We start from the raw sequence: 15,510 nt of genomic DNA, 5'->3' as shown, positions 1-15,510 counted from the left end.
TGAGCGATCGGTCCCACCGAGATTGCAATGTAATCTCTCTGTTTCCCTTTTGTAACATTTCGGTCTCACCGAAATGAGCGAATCGGTCCGATCGAGTTTACCTGACCAACTCTCTGGTTAGCTTATTACCAAAATCGGTCTCACCGAGTTTGTGTAATCGGTCTCACCAAGATTACGTTATGCCCTAACCCTAACCATATCAGTCCTACAGAGTTGCATGTCGGTCCTACCAAAAACCCTAATAGTCACTAGCTTTGCTGAATCGGTCCGACCGAGTTTATCAATTCGGTCCCACCGAGATTGGCAAGTTGTGTGTAATGGTTAGATTTTCTGTGGAGGCTATATATACCCCTCCACCACCTCTTCATTCGTGGAGAGAGCCATCAGAACAAACCTACACTTCCAACTTACCTTTTTCTGAGAGAGAACCACCTACACTTGTGTTGAGGCCAAGATATTCCATTCTTACCATATGAATCTTGATCTCTAGCCTTCCCCAAGTTGCTTTCCACTCAAATCCTCTTTCCACCAAATCCATATCCTGTGAGAGAGAGTTGAGTGTTGGGGAGACTATCATTTGAAGCACAAGAGCAAGGAGTTCATCATCAACACACCATTTGGTACTTCTTGAAGAGTGGTGTCTCCTAGATTGGCTAGGTGTCACTTGGGAGCCTCCGACAAGATTGTGGAGTTGAACCAAGGAGTTTGTAAGGGCAAGGAGATCGCCTACTTCGTGAAGATCTACCGCTAGTGAGGCAAGTCCTTCGTGGGCGATGGCCATGGTGGGATAGACAAGGTTGCTTCTTCATGGACTCTTCGTGGGTGGAGCCCTCCATGGACTCGCCAGCCGTTACCCTTCGTGGGGAAATCTCCATCAACGTGGATGTACGATAGCACCACCTATCGGAACCACGACAAAACATCCATGTCTCCTATTGCGTTTGAATCTTCCAAACCCCTCCCTTTACATTCTTGCAAGTTGCATGCTTTACTTTCCGCTGCTCATATACTCTTTGCATGCTTGCTTGAATTGTGTTAAGATTGCTTGACTTGTCCAAAGTTGCTAAAATCTGCCAAGAACTAAAATTGGGAAAAGAATAAGTTTTTATTTGGTCAAGTAGTCTAATCACCCCCCTCTAGACATACTTTCGATCCTACAAGTGGTATCAAAGCTTTGGTCTCCATTTGCTTTGATTTCCATAGCTTTTGGTTGTCATAGCCTTGGTTTCACAACCTAGGAGAGTATGGCGTCTAGCGAGGGAAATTACCACCGTAGAGGTCCTTACTTTGATGGTACTAATTTTTCTAGTTGGAAGCATAAGATGAAAATGCATATTCTTGGACATAACCCCGCCGTATGGGCTATTGTGTGCATTGGCTTGCAAGGTGAATTCTTTGATCGGAGAGAACCAAACCGTGAAGCTACCGCAGAAGAGTTGAAGATGCTGCAATACAATGCTCAAGCTTGTGATATCCTCTTCAACGGATTGTGCCCCTAAGAATTCAACAAAATCAGCCGTCTTGAGAATGCAAAGGAAATTTGGGATACTTTGATTGATATGCAAGAAGGTACCGACTATGTCAAGGAATCCAAGTTGGATGTGCTTCAAAGTCAGCTTGACAAGTTCAAAATGAAGGATGGTGAAGGTGTGGTTGAAATGTACTCTAGGCTTGCTCTTATCACAAATGAGATCACCGACTTAGGAAGTGAAGAGACGAACGACAAATTCATCATCAAGAGGATCCTAAGAGCTTTGGACGGAAAATATGATACCGTATGCACATTGATCCAAATGATGCCCAATTACAAAGATCTCAAGCCAACGGAAGTCATTGGAAGAATTGCTGCTCATGAGATTTCTCTCAAGGATAAGGAGGAGCTCCATAACAAATCAAATGGTGCTTACAAAGCCTAATGTGAAACTCCCACATCATCAAGTGAGAAACAAACCTTCAATGAAGAATTGAGCCTAATGGTGAAGAACTTCAACAAGTTCTACAAGAGTAGAAGCAAAGAGAGAAGTTCCAAGTCAAGGTCCTTTAATGACAAAAGATCTTACAGTCGAGAGCGAAACTGGTACAATTGTGGAAGACCCGGACACTATTCCAATGAGTGTATGTCACCCTACAAGAGAAGAGAAGATTCTCCAAAAATAAGAAGTAGAAGAGAAGAATCACCATCAAGAGAGAGAAGGAGTAGAGATGATCGTTATGAACGAAGAACATCCTGGAGAAGCAAAGATTCGGAAAGGAGGGACAAGTCATCAAGGAGCTACACAAAACAAAGACATCAAGTTCATGTTGGTGAATGGGTATCCGGCTCTGACTCCGACAATCACTCCGAGAGAAGCTATCACTCCGACTCCGAATATACTCAAGATGAAGGTGTTGCCAGTCTAGCACTTGTGTCAACCAATTCCTACTACATATTTGATTCACCAAATGAAGGACTTGGAAGATGCTTCATGGCTAAAGGCCCAAAGGTATCACACCCCGAGTATGTTGATTTCAATAGTGATGAAGATGACTTGTTAGGTGATGATGATTTGCTTGTTGACAACTCTAGTGATGAATACTATGATGAAACGTCAATTAATCATGCTAATCAAGATAAAATGAATGACAATGATAAGGAGAAGATTGAGTTTCTAACTAAAGAACTAAGCATTCTTAAGTTAGCTCATGAAACTATCTTAGGAGATCATCGAGAACTTTTAAGGACTCATGACAAATTACGTTTTGAAAAGCTCAACCTTGAGCAAGAGCATGAGTTCTTAAAGGCAATCAATGATGATCTTCGCAAGAAAAGTTCTTCTTACATTGCCAAGCATTTACTCTTATCCACTTACATGCCTCAAGTCAAGTCTAGTAACAAGAACAAGAAAGATTCTTCCTCTAGTAGTAACAATAATCATGCTAAATCCAATGTTGTTTCTTCTAGTAGTTCTCTTGATTCCACTAACGATTCTCTTAGCCAAGTTACACTTGAGAAAGAAAAAATAGTTTATTGAAGGTAATTATAGAGAAAGGTGTTTACAAGAGCCTTGCCGGGAGTAAGCAATTCGAGGAAATTGTACGTCAGCAAGGAAGACACCGGAAGAACCAAGGTGTTGGTTTCGAACGAAAGTTCAATGCCAATGGAGTTGAGTGGGAAGAAGATCAATACCCCAAGACGAAGTTTGTTCCTCAACAAAAGAAGTATGATCCTACTTCATCCAAAGGTACACAAGATCAAGATGATCTTCCACCACAAGACCACGAGCAAAAAGGCAAGGATAAGCTTCAAGAGGAAATTCATGCAGTTAAAGAAGCACCTAAGGCCTTGGTCAAGTGGGTTCCCAAGACTACATCAAGTTCTACTTCATCAAGTACGACTACAACTCCGAGGATTCCCATCAAGATGATGTGGATCCCGAAGAAGAAGAACTATACAGTTCTTGAGGGTGACTCCGCCAACATACTTCACTCTTATCATTTTAGCAAGAACAAGTGCAATCAACTTCCACATCTTGCACTAGTTCAAGGATTCACAAACCCTCTTGTTGGTAAGACAAGGGACAAGGTAACCTAATGCTTTCATAGACATCATCTTGTGTGTGCATGTAACGCCCTCGATGCGGCTATATCTCCCACGTGTCGAAGCACGACTTAGAGGCATAACCGCATTGAAAGCAATGTCGCAAGTGAGGTAATCTTCACACAACCCATGTAATACATAAGGGAAAGAGATACATAGTTGGCTTACAATCGCCACTTCACATAATACATGAATAAAGCATTACATCATCTAGATACAATCAAGGCCCGACTACGGAACCAAAATAAAAGAAGACTACTCCAAATGCTACACAGATCCCCGATCGTCCCAACTGGGCTCCACTACTGATCGACTGAAACGAAACAACACAATGGACAAGATCTTCATTGAGCTCCTCCTGAGCTCAGTTGCATCACCTGCACAGAATCATCGGCACCTGCAAAATGGTTTTGGAATTATCTGTGAGTCACGGGGACTCAGCAATCTCACACCCTCGCGATCAAGACTATTTAAGCTTATAGGTAGGGTAAAAGGTATGAAGTGGAGCTGAAGCAAGCGACTAGCATATTTGGTGGCTAAACATACGCAAATGAGAGCGAGAAGAGAAGGCAAAAGCACGGCCGAGAATATATGATCAAGAAGTGATCCTAGAGCAACCTATGTCAAGCATTACTCCAACACCGTGTTCACTTCCCGGACTCCGCCGAGAAGAGACCATCACGGTTACACACACGGTTGGTGTATTTTAGTTAAGATAAACTTCAGGTTTTCTACAACCGGACATTAACAAATTCCCATCTGCCCATAACCGCAGGCACAGCTTTCGAAAGTTCAAAACCCTGCAGGGGTGTCCCAACTTAGCCCATCACAAGCTCTCACGGTCAATGAAGGATATTCCTACTCCCAAGACAATCTGATCAGACTCGGCATCCCGGTTACAAGACATCCTCGACAATGATAAAACAAGTCCAGCAAGACCGCCCGATGCACCGACATCCTGATAGGAGCTGCACATATCTCGTTCTCAGGGCAACACCGGATGAACACTACATACAGCTAAAACCAGCCCTCAAGTTTCCCCGAGGTGGCGCCGCAAGTGGCTCTGTTTCGGACCAACACTTAGACAAGCACTGGCCCGGGAGGTTAAAATAAAGATGACCCTTGGGCTGGCCTAACCCAAGGGAAAAAGAGGCTAGGTGGCGAATGGTAAAACCAATGTTGGGCCTTGCTGGAGGAGTTTTATTCAAAGCGAACTGTCAAGGGGTTCCCATTATAACCCAACCGTGTAAGGAACGCAAAATCCGGGAACATAACACCGATATGACGGAAACTAGGGCGGCAAGAGTGGAACAAAACACCAGGCATAAGGCCGAGCCTTCCACCCTTTACCAAGTATATAGATGCATTAATTAAAGAAGAGATATTGTGATATCCCAACAAAATATCCATGTTCCAAACATGGAACAACTCCAAACTTCACCTGTAACTAACAACGCTATAAGAGGGGCTCAGCAAAGCGGTAACATAGACAAACAACGGTTTGCTAGGACAAGGTGGGTTAGAGGCTTGGCTTAACAATATGGGAGGCATGATAAGCAAGTGGTAGGTATCGCAGCATAGGCATAGCAAAAGAGCGAGCAACTAGCAAGCAAAGATAGAAGTGATTTCGAGGGTATGGTCATCTTGCCTGAAATCCCGCAAGGAAGAAGAACGAGTCCATGAAGAAGACAAACGGACATAGCCGAACGGGTCCTCACAAACGCGACGTTATCGGAACCAACCCGAAGAAGCAACACCGGAAAGAAGCACACAACATAGTAAACAACCAACACATAAGCATGGCACGATGCGCAAACAAGTATGATGCATGTCCGGTTTAATGAGGCATGGCATGGCAAAATGCACAAATAACCCTACAAATTAAGTGGAGCTCAATATGCAACTCCGTAGCAAAACGACGAAACACCACAACAATTATTTAGTTCTCTCCCGTTTAAGTACTCAACAATATTAAATGTTGGTTAACTTGGCAAGAGGTGAAGCATAATGAAACTATCTAACTAGGCAATTTTAAATGAGGCCGGAACAACAAAACAACAAGTCCGGAAACTCCTCATGTGCATATTTTGGTTATGGTACTGTTCTGCCCTAAACACAATTTTAGGGTTGTTAAACATGCAAGATGAAAGCACCATGTTAAACTAGGCATTTTTCCACCCCATTTACATATAAAGATTATTAAATTCTGAGTTACTGTTATTTAGTTATGAAATAAAGCATTTTAGCATGGCATAGGAGCAAAATTACACAACCAGCAGTTTAAACATTTTTAACATGGATGAAAGTTGCATATTAATAAACTAGATGAATTTCTAAGCGAGTTTCATATATAATTTATGTTAAACCGATGCACGGTTTGTGAGATATTAAATGCATGATCAACAAGGGCTTTTCTGTAAAACTGCAATCTCTGGGATAAAAGGAAAAAAACACAACAGGAAAAAAACACGCATGGGCCGAAACTGGGCAGCCCAATAGTGCAGGGGGGGCTCGGGTGCTGCACCACGGGCCTCGGCCCATAACTGTGGAGAGGAGGAGGCCGGCAGGGGCGCGCTGGGCCGGCCTGTTTGGCTCGATCGAAAGGTCAACGCAGCCTGGCGTCGCTAGTCCTCTTCCCTGGTTCGAAAGAAGCAGAGGCAGGGGCGGCGCTGCAGCTCCAGCGGGGCAGGACGCCGGCGGACGGCGGGGACGGGGCGGATCCGACAGGTGGGATGATGGGGCAACCAGATCCGGGGAGGCCGACCCGTTTCCAGCGACGACGAGGCCGGCCGGTGATGGGGCGGCGAGGTGCGGCACTCCGGCGGCGGTGCCTGTCCACGTGCAGAGAGAGGTGAGAGGCTCGGGCGAGTGAGAGGGAGATCGAAGTAGAGGAGCGAGGAGGCAACGAGCGCGACGACCTGGGTCAGTGCTCGCCGGTGACGAGATGGCGAGAGACGACCGAGACGGCGGGGACGAAGTCCAGCGGTGGGGATCGGGGACTCCAGCGGGAGGTTGCAGGGAGCTGCGAGATCGAGGCTCCCCTGCTCGAGCTCCTGAGCATGTGCACGCACACGAGAGCGAGAGGAGGCTGGGCCTCGGGTGGCTTGATCGGGGCCAGGGGCGCTGCTACGCAGGGAGGCCGCCGGTTGGCTTGATGGGGAAAACGAGGAAGGAGGAGGCGGCTTCGGTTGGTGGAAATGGATTCAGAGGGATCCCGAGGTGGATGGCGGCGGCTTGACGGGACAAGTCCCTATATTTTAGGGTTTGTCCCAAAAGACTAGGAGTGGAGTATATATACATCACAGATTAGGTTAGGGGCTACCTCGTTCCTCCGATCGCAATCGGACGATCGCGAATAAATAGCTAGGGAGTCCAATTAACAAAAGGGAGACGTTTTGTAGATGTTTGGGGATGATCCGGATCCAACGGTGACGACTGTCCGGATCGCGTCCGGGGAAGTTTCGGACATGCACGCGAGGGGTCGGTTGGAACTTGTGGGCTGTGCAGAAGGGCTCGCGCTGAGAGAAGAGAAGAGAGAGACCCGGCAACTGTTTTCGGAGACCGAAAACGTCCGACGTTAGAGTGAAATAACTTTACAAGAAATCCGGACACTACCAATCCTTAAACATTTCTGGAAACCACACTGGATCAGTATCGCAGTGCTTGTCAATCATTTCACCCCCTACAATATCGACAAGTCCATAAGCTTTGGCTTCGTCTGCTGACATAAAAACATCCCTTGTCTGAAACCGAGTGGATTTATTTTTTGTCCCATATTTTTCTATTCTATTTTTTTTACTGGGAATCGAAATCTTAGATGGATCTAAAGGTTATTTAGATTTCTTTACTATATTTAGTACAATTGTTATATGACACATGCTTTTTTTATGGGGAAACTACGTCGCCCCTACAATCCAACCAATTGGGAGAGAATCAATAGACTCCTTTTCGGGAGCGATTCATCCTTCCCGAACGCAGCATACAACTCCCCGTTTTACTGCGCTCTTCAAGTGTGCTTCTAGTTATCCGTTGGGGCGTCAAATGGACTCCGAATGCGATGAAATTTGGCAGGCGACCTACTGACAGCATAAAAACACCGCATGCCAACTTTCAACCCATTGCGAGAACATTTTCCGGCCACTTATAAAATAATATTTCGGACGTGTCGCGGGCGCGTGCAAGTGTGTCTGGGCTCAGAACGGACAACGGACAGAACTGGGGGACCCCAACAAATGCAAGTTTTGAAAACATGATGATGCAATGCACATGATGACATGACAAAGATGCAACATGCAAGCGAATGGCATGGCAAGGACAGCGAATAACTGGAAGACACCTGGCGCAACGGTCTCAGGGCGTCACAGTGCATCACTCTATGTCTATGGATATCCTTGTTTTTTCCTTGTGGGACTAACCCGTGCAGGTATTGAAAGTGCAACTCACTCCAAAGGATTGCTCCAAATGATCTACATCAACATTGAGCATCCACATCTTCAACACCTACATGCAGTCATCGTCGACAAAACCCAAGGTTAGTTCATACCTCTTAGGGGGATCTCACATCTAGGGGAGCTTTACTCTAAGAATTGAGCTAAAGCAACTCTAATGGTGTGAACACAAGAATGCTTTATGTAAAAGTGGTAACCCCACTTGTGCTTAAACGATGAGTATGACCTATGATCAAATGTTCTCATTTGACTCCTAAGTCAATATACTCATATATAGATGACCTAGTCATCGCCAATTGCTTGATAGATGCTAGAATTGGTTGTGCATGCTTTGCCACATATTTCATTTGCCATTTTATTGTGTGAGCATGTTGGTTGCATAATTTACTCATTCGAGGACATCCACTTGTTGTTTTGATTGTTTGGTTCCATTTTCTTTTTGCCAAGTGGATGGACAAGAATGCCTAATAACCTTCTCTAGCTATCTATGCTTTTCTTGTCTCAAACTCTATTCATGCTACATCACAAAGTTTGATCAAGTCAGATTCGAACCACTCTGTGTGAGGAGCACTCGGAGTCCCCGATTCGTCATAGACTTAAACTTCCAAAACTTCTTTGTGCATTTCGGTCTGACCGATTCATCCATTTCGGTCATACCGAGATCACTAAGTTGATCTAGGTTTTCAATCTCGATGCAACCGATTTGAACTTTTCGGTCACACCGAGTTGTTCCACTCGGTCACACCAACAGGGTCAGGCTATATATATATCCCCGGGCCAAAATTTGGAAAATTTTCGGAACCCCTTTGCCCGCGCTCAGCCTGCTCTGCCTCCCTGGGTCTCCAGATCGTCCTCCTCATCGCCAGTTGCCTCCCGCCGCTGGTCTCCGCCGCCGTCAACGGGATTCATCTCGGCCGTTGCCGCCGTAGCAGGCCCATCGCCGAACTAGGGTATGGACTTGATCCTTGTGCTAATCCCTCTCCGATTCCTAGCACATTGTTTTGCCATGTATCTTTCCATGATTGAGATCATTCTATCCAGTGAAATCACTCCGTAGTTTAGTTGTGGATTGAAAATTTAGGGTTAGGTTTCCGCTGAAATCATCTCGGACCAACTGAGTTGTTGAAATCGGTTCCACCAATTTGGATAAGGCCATTGCACATGTGATTCTCGGTCTGACCGAGAATTGCAAATCGGTGTGACCGAGTTCAATTCTTTGTGAAGCCCTAGCAGTCTCGGTGCCACCGAACTGTGACTCGGTCTGACCGAGTTCACTAGTTTAGGTTCCAAAAGCGGCTTCGGTATCACCGAGTTTTCAAATCGGTAGATCCAAAATGCTTTCTGTGAAAAAATAAAACTAAGTTTTTAACTCATTCTTTTGCAAAAACCTCTGTACTTTGTGATGCTCATCCAATCTACCTCATCTATAATCTATTCACAGGGTCTGCTATCAGTTTGCATCATGTCAGATCAGAGTGACAGCCAGAACAAGTCTGAGGAGCAAGTCAACATGAGTGAGGGCACTAGTCCCTCTAGAAGCTTTGATGAGGGAAGCAGGAGTACACCCAGCAACTTGCCTAAGGCAGCTACCAGCACCAGAAAGAAGAAAATCTCATATTCAGAGGATGAGGACTATGTGGCTGTTGAGGAAGAGGCCACCTCAAAGAAGAAAGTTCTGAAGAAGGAATATGGCACAGCTGCTACCACTAAGCCAGGAATGAAGCAAAAGGTTCCTGCCAAGAGAGTGCCTATGTCAAAAGCCAGAGCATCCACTGCTAAGACCTCCAAGCCATCAGAAGAGGCAGTTGGAGAAGGCAAGAAAAGAAAAGAAAGGGTCAAGAAGACCACTGCCAGAGTGCTTGGTAGATCCTCAATTATGAGAGATTCCGAAGAATAGGAAGAGGATGCAGCACCAGCACCCAAAGCTCAACAGCTTATGGGAGATGCTATAAGGGTAGGGGCTGCTCCATCTAAGCCCAAAACTGCTCCTAAGACTGCTGCTCCATCTCCAAAGCCAAAACCCAAGAGGAGCACCAGGAACATCCCTGCTAAGGAGAAGAACAAGGCCCCAGTGCCTCAAGCTGCTGAAGAAGAAGATGATTCTGTTGTTCTGAGGAAGTTGAAGCCTAAAATTCCAGATCACAACAATGCTCATCCAGTTGCAGAGAATATGAAAATCAGGAAGGATTCAGGATTGAGGTTATGGAGAGAGTTTGATCCATATGCCACCAGGAGAAGGACTGCTGTGGACTACAGGTTCCATACAAAGGAACATCAGGACTTCTATGAGACTATTTTACTTGACAAGAAGCCCATAGTGTGTGACATGAGATGGGTTGATTGGAAATTCATCAAGGAAAATGAGGATCTCTTCCCTGGTGTATATGACAGCTTCAAGGCATGTGGAGTCAATGAGTTTGTGGCTTAGAAGCTCACAAAGTGGAATGATGAGCTTATTATGCAGTTCTACTCCACAACTCATTTCTACCCATATGGAAGGATTGTCTGAATGTCTGAAGGTACTAGGTACTAGTCAATGGTTGCAGAATGGGCAAAACTGATCAATGCTCCTGAGGAGAATGAAGATGACTTGGATGTCTACGCCAAGAAGAAGAAGCATCACAGCACCATGGCACATATGTACAAAGAGATCCCAGATGATGCTCTTGAGACACACAAGTTTGGATCAGTACATTACCTTCTGTCAGGCTTGCCAACCATCAACTGGATCCTCGGGCACACTCTCTTGCCAAAGTCAAGTGATCACAATATGATCAGAGGCCATGCAATTAACCTGCTCCACATATTTGATGTGCCTCAAAAGTTCAAAGTCATGAGCCTAATTGTGGAAACCATAAAGAGAACAGCTGCAAATCAGAAGAGAAGTTGTGGGTATGCCCCACAGATCCAGGAGCTAATCAACTCCAAGATGGGCACTGGCACATATCTCTTGGACAAGGAACACATGCCCAGCTACCCAGACTTTGAGGACAACACCGTGGTGATGGATGAAAATGAACCATCTTCTGTGCAAGCACAAGCAAAGAGGGAGAAGGCAAGGGCTGAAAAGGTTGCAAAGATGCCAACCACTGATGAGGCATCTCAGTACCTTCTGAAGAGCAAGCAAGATCAGCTTGGCTACTTGATTGCCTCCACTCTGAGGATTGAGAAGGGATTGGCCACCCTGACTCAAAACCAGGAGAGCTTGGAGAGGATCGTGCAACAGAAGTTCTATGATTTAGATGTGAAGGTCACCGAGATCCAGTCAGTTGTTGAGCAACTTCAGGATGAAGTGCAGGAGAAGAAGGGCGAGACTACCACTGATGCTTTTGCTAGAGTGCCCAGAGGACAGAGATCTGCTGCAATGCATGTTACACACACCAGAGCAACTTCATCTGCACCAGCTACAGCTTCAGTGCCACCAGCTCCAGCACCCACTCCATCAGCTCCATCTACATCAATTGATGCCTTCGTCCTCAGAGTTTTATCTACACCACCACCTGAAGACCAAGCCTAAGAGTCGATCTATCACTATGCATTTTTATGAACTTTTTGGTAACTTGTTGCCAAAGGGGGAGAAAATGTATAGATCATAGGCTTCGAGAGAGAGTGTGTGTGTTTCTTTTTATTCTCTCTTTTTGTTTGGTGGTTGAACTTTGTTTATTTTCTTGTTTGAGATATTTTATGCGTGTGTGTGATTCTTGGATGATCATGTGTCTGATCATATGCTACCTTAATGCTTGTTGGATGACATTATCCTTTTATATCCCCATATGATCATTCACTTTGCTTGTTGATGAGTGCATGTATTTAATTATTAACATTTTGAGTGCTCCACCAAGATGTATGTGACGTGGAAGAGTAACCCGTGATCCTAACTCATTGTGCATTTGCAGTCCAAAGCAAATCTTAAACTATGCACAAATTTAGGGGGAGCTCTTGCTTTTCACATACTTCTCAAAGCGACAATGTTTTTCATTCTTATTATCATTTGTCGAAGCTTTGATCTATATGTTGTCATCAATTACCAAAAAGGGGGAGATTGAAAGTGCAACTATCCCTAGGTGGTTTTGGTAATTCCTAACAACATATAGCTAATTGAGCTAATGCCATTTCAAGATTAATATCTCAGGAAAGCTCAATGTTTGGCATAGCATGGATGAGAAAAGTGGACCCCTCAAAATGCTAAGGACAAAGGATTGGCCCAAGCAAGAAGCTCAAGACTCTACATTTTCTATTTTAGTGATCCAAGATCACATTGAGTCTATAGGAAAAGCCAATACAATCAAGGAGGGATGAGGTGTTGCTTGATGAGGCTTTTGCTCAAAATGTTTAGTGATATGCTCCAAAGCCCTCAACTACTTTCTCACATCCACATATGACCTAAACCAAAAGTCAAACTTGACCCCACCAATTTTTTCTATCCGGCACCACCGAGTTCAAATGTCATAGCCACTGCCACAAACCCTAGGCAAATCGGTCTCACCGATAGGGATCTCGGTCTCAATGAGATGGGATTGTAATCTCTCTATTTCCCTTCGTAACATTTCGGTCCCACCAAGATGAGCGATCGGTCCCACCGAGATTGCAATGTAATCTCTCTGTTTCCCTTTTGTAACATTTCGTTCTCACCGAAATGAGCGAATCGGTCCCACCGAGTTTACCTGACCAACTCTCTGGTTAGCTTATTACCAAAATCGGTCTCACCGAGATTATATTATGCCCTAACCCTAACCATATCGGTCCTACCGAGTTGCATGTCGGTCCCACCGAAAACCCTAATGGTCACTAGCTTTGCTGAATCGGTCCGACCGAGTTTATCAATTCAATCCCACCGAGATTGGCAAGTTGTGTGTAACGGTTAGATTTTGTGTGGAGGCTATATATACCCCTCCACCACCTCTTCATTCATGGAGAGAGCCATCAGAACAAACCTACACTTCCATCTTACCTTTTTCTGAGAGAGAACCACCTACACTTGTGTTGAGGCCAAGATATTCCATTCTTACCATATGAATCTTGATTTCTAGCCTTCCCTAAGTTGCTTTCCACTCAAATCTTCTTTCCACCAAATCCATATCCTGTGAGAGAGAGTTGAGTGTTGGGGAGACTATCATTTGAAGCACAAGAGCAAGGATTTCATCATCGCCATACCATTTGTTACTTCTTGGAGAGTGGTGTCTCCTAGATTGGCTAGGTGTCACTTGGGAGCCTCCGACAAGATTGTGGAGTTGAACCAAGGAGTTTGTAAGGGCAAGTAGATCGCCTACTTCGTGAAGATCTACCGCTAGTGAGGCAAGTCCTTTGTGGGCGATGGCCATGGTGGGATAGACAAGGTTGCTTCTTCATGGACCCTTCGTGGGTGGAGCCCTCTGTGGACTCGTGCAACCGTTACCCTTCGTGGGTTGAAGTCTCCATCAACGTGGATGTACGATAGCACCACCTATCGGAACCACGACAAAACATCTGTGTCTCCTATTGAGTTTGAATCTTCCAAACCCCTCCATTTACATTCTTGCAAGTTGCATGCTTTACTTTCCGCTGCTCATATACTCTTTGCATGCTTGCTTGAATTGTGTTAAGATTGCTTGACTTGTCCAAAGTTGCTAAAATCTGCCAAGAACTAAAATTGGGAAAAGAATAAGTTTTTATTTGGTCAAGTAGTCTAATCACCCCCCTCTAGACATACTTACGATCCTACAGAGGGCAAAAGTGCTCCTGCCCAAGGTCCGCCTCGAGATGGCGGCGCTCCGTACCGAAAGTCCTCCCCTTATTTTTTCTAGGTCAAAATGACTTATATACCAGAAGATGGGCACCCGATGTGGGCCTGGGTGAGCACAGCCCACCAGGGCGCGCCTGGGCTCCCTAGCGCGCCCACCTGGTGGGCCCCCTCTGGTAGTTATTTGTTCGAATATTCGTCATATATTTGATAAAAAATCTCCATGAAGTTTCAGCTTGTTTGGAGTTGTGCAGAATAGGTGGCCTGACTTAGCTTTTCCAGGTCTAGATTTCCAGCTACCGGAATTCTCCCTCTTTGTGTGTACCTTGTAAATTATGAGAGAAAAGGCGTTATAATTACTCCAAAAAGCATTATTATGGATAAAAACATCATAAATAACAGTAAGGAAACATGATGCAAAATGGACGTATCATAACTTTATTGGATGGATTTTGTAACATGTGTATAACCATAATATATGAAGCATGAACGCATTATGTTCCCATTATGTATGACCATAATCATATTGAGCAGAGTTGGAAAAAACCTACCAAACCAATTAAATTGCATAAGAATCCTATGAAAGAACATTATTGTAGTAAAAAAATCATTTTAGAACCCCTCCCCCACCCCTCCCTATAATACATGAACCTATGGTCACATTAGTGCCTATAAGTATTATATTTAGAGGATATATACATCAGCAAGAAATATATAGAACTGCTAAACATGAACCTATAATTGTCTATATCAGCACATGATACATACAATGAACTTATTATAGGATCAAGAGTATATCGACCAGAGGGGGGTGAACGATGATTTAAAATTTCTTTCAAAAATTGAAATATCTCGGCACAACACAACGGAAAAATAGTCTAGGCGGGCACAAAAACTAATACAGTAAAGCATCCTATAAAATGAACTAAATGAGCCGCAAGGATTAAGAAATACTCTCAATGAAAAGTGATGGCGATTCTACGGGTGTAGTGGCACAAAGATCTGAGGATGAAGATTGTAAAGCTGAATAGAAACAAATCTATGAGCATGGATGAGACAAAACATGATAAACAATACACTTGAGACGAAACAATTGAGAGCAAACTACTGAGAAAATATTCATCAGTGACAAGCTAAGATGTATAACAAAGTAACACCAAATAAACAACAGGCAAACATACATGCATACAACCTTAAGAACAATGAACATAAATATACTACACAAAATTGTCACAATAATGATGGATTTACTCTAAAGGTGATCTGAAGTGATAGCACCGAAGAGGAGCATAGGATACACAACTCAGTCGAGGAAGAATTACTAGTGATAAATACAGACTGAGAGATAACCAGTGGTGCTCGATGGCGACATGAGATTTGGTAGACTAGTTCACTCTTCAATAAAAGAGCTATGTCTGGTTCGACGGGGTTGTGATTTAACACAAGAGCAAACTTCTCTATAAACTGTTCTCGTCAACTTGAAGATGATCGACTATGGTCGATTTCACTCATGGTATATTCTTCCTGAAAATCTCCAAATGTTCAATAGACTTTGCTTCGCAAACCACGATGAATGTTGGTTGCTGAAACTTTGACTTGGAGACGACAATTACTCTTCATGACTCAAGCCGACACCTAATTGTCTAGAGATCGAGTTGGCAGCTCTCAAGAGTAATAGGCACAATAACTCTCAACTCAGATCTACTATGATGATCAACCACTATCTACGTTCTAGCCCTTGATTTTCTCTCAGTGGATTTTAAACT

This window comes from Triticum aestivum, chromosome 6A (assembly GCF_018294505.1).
Source record: "Triticum aestivum cultivar Chinese Spring chromosome 6A, IWGSC CS RefSeq v2.1, whole genome shotgun sequence".
NCBI lineage: Eukaryota > Viridiplantae > Streptophyta > Magnoliopsida > Poales > Poaceae > Triticum > Triticum aestivum.
The sequence above is the reverse complement of the archived record's forward strand: the minus strand, read 5'-3'. Positions refer to the sequence as shown.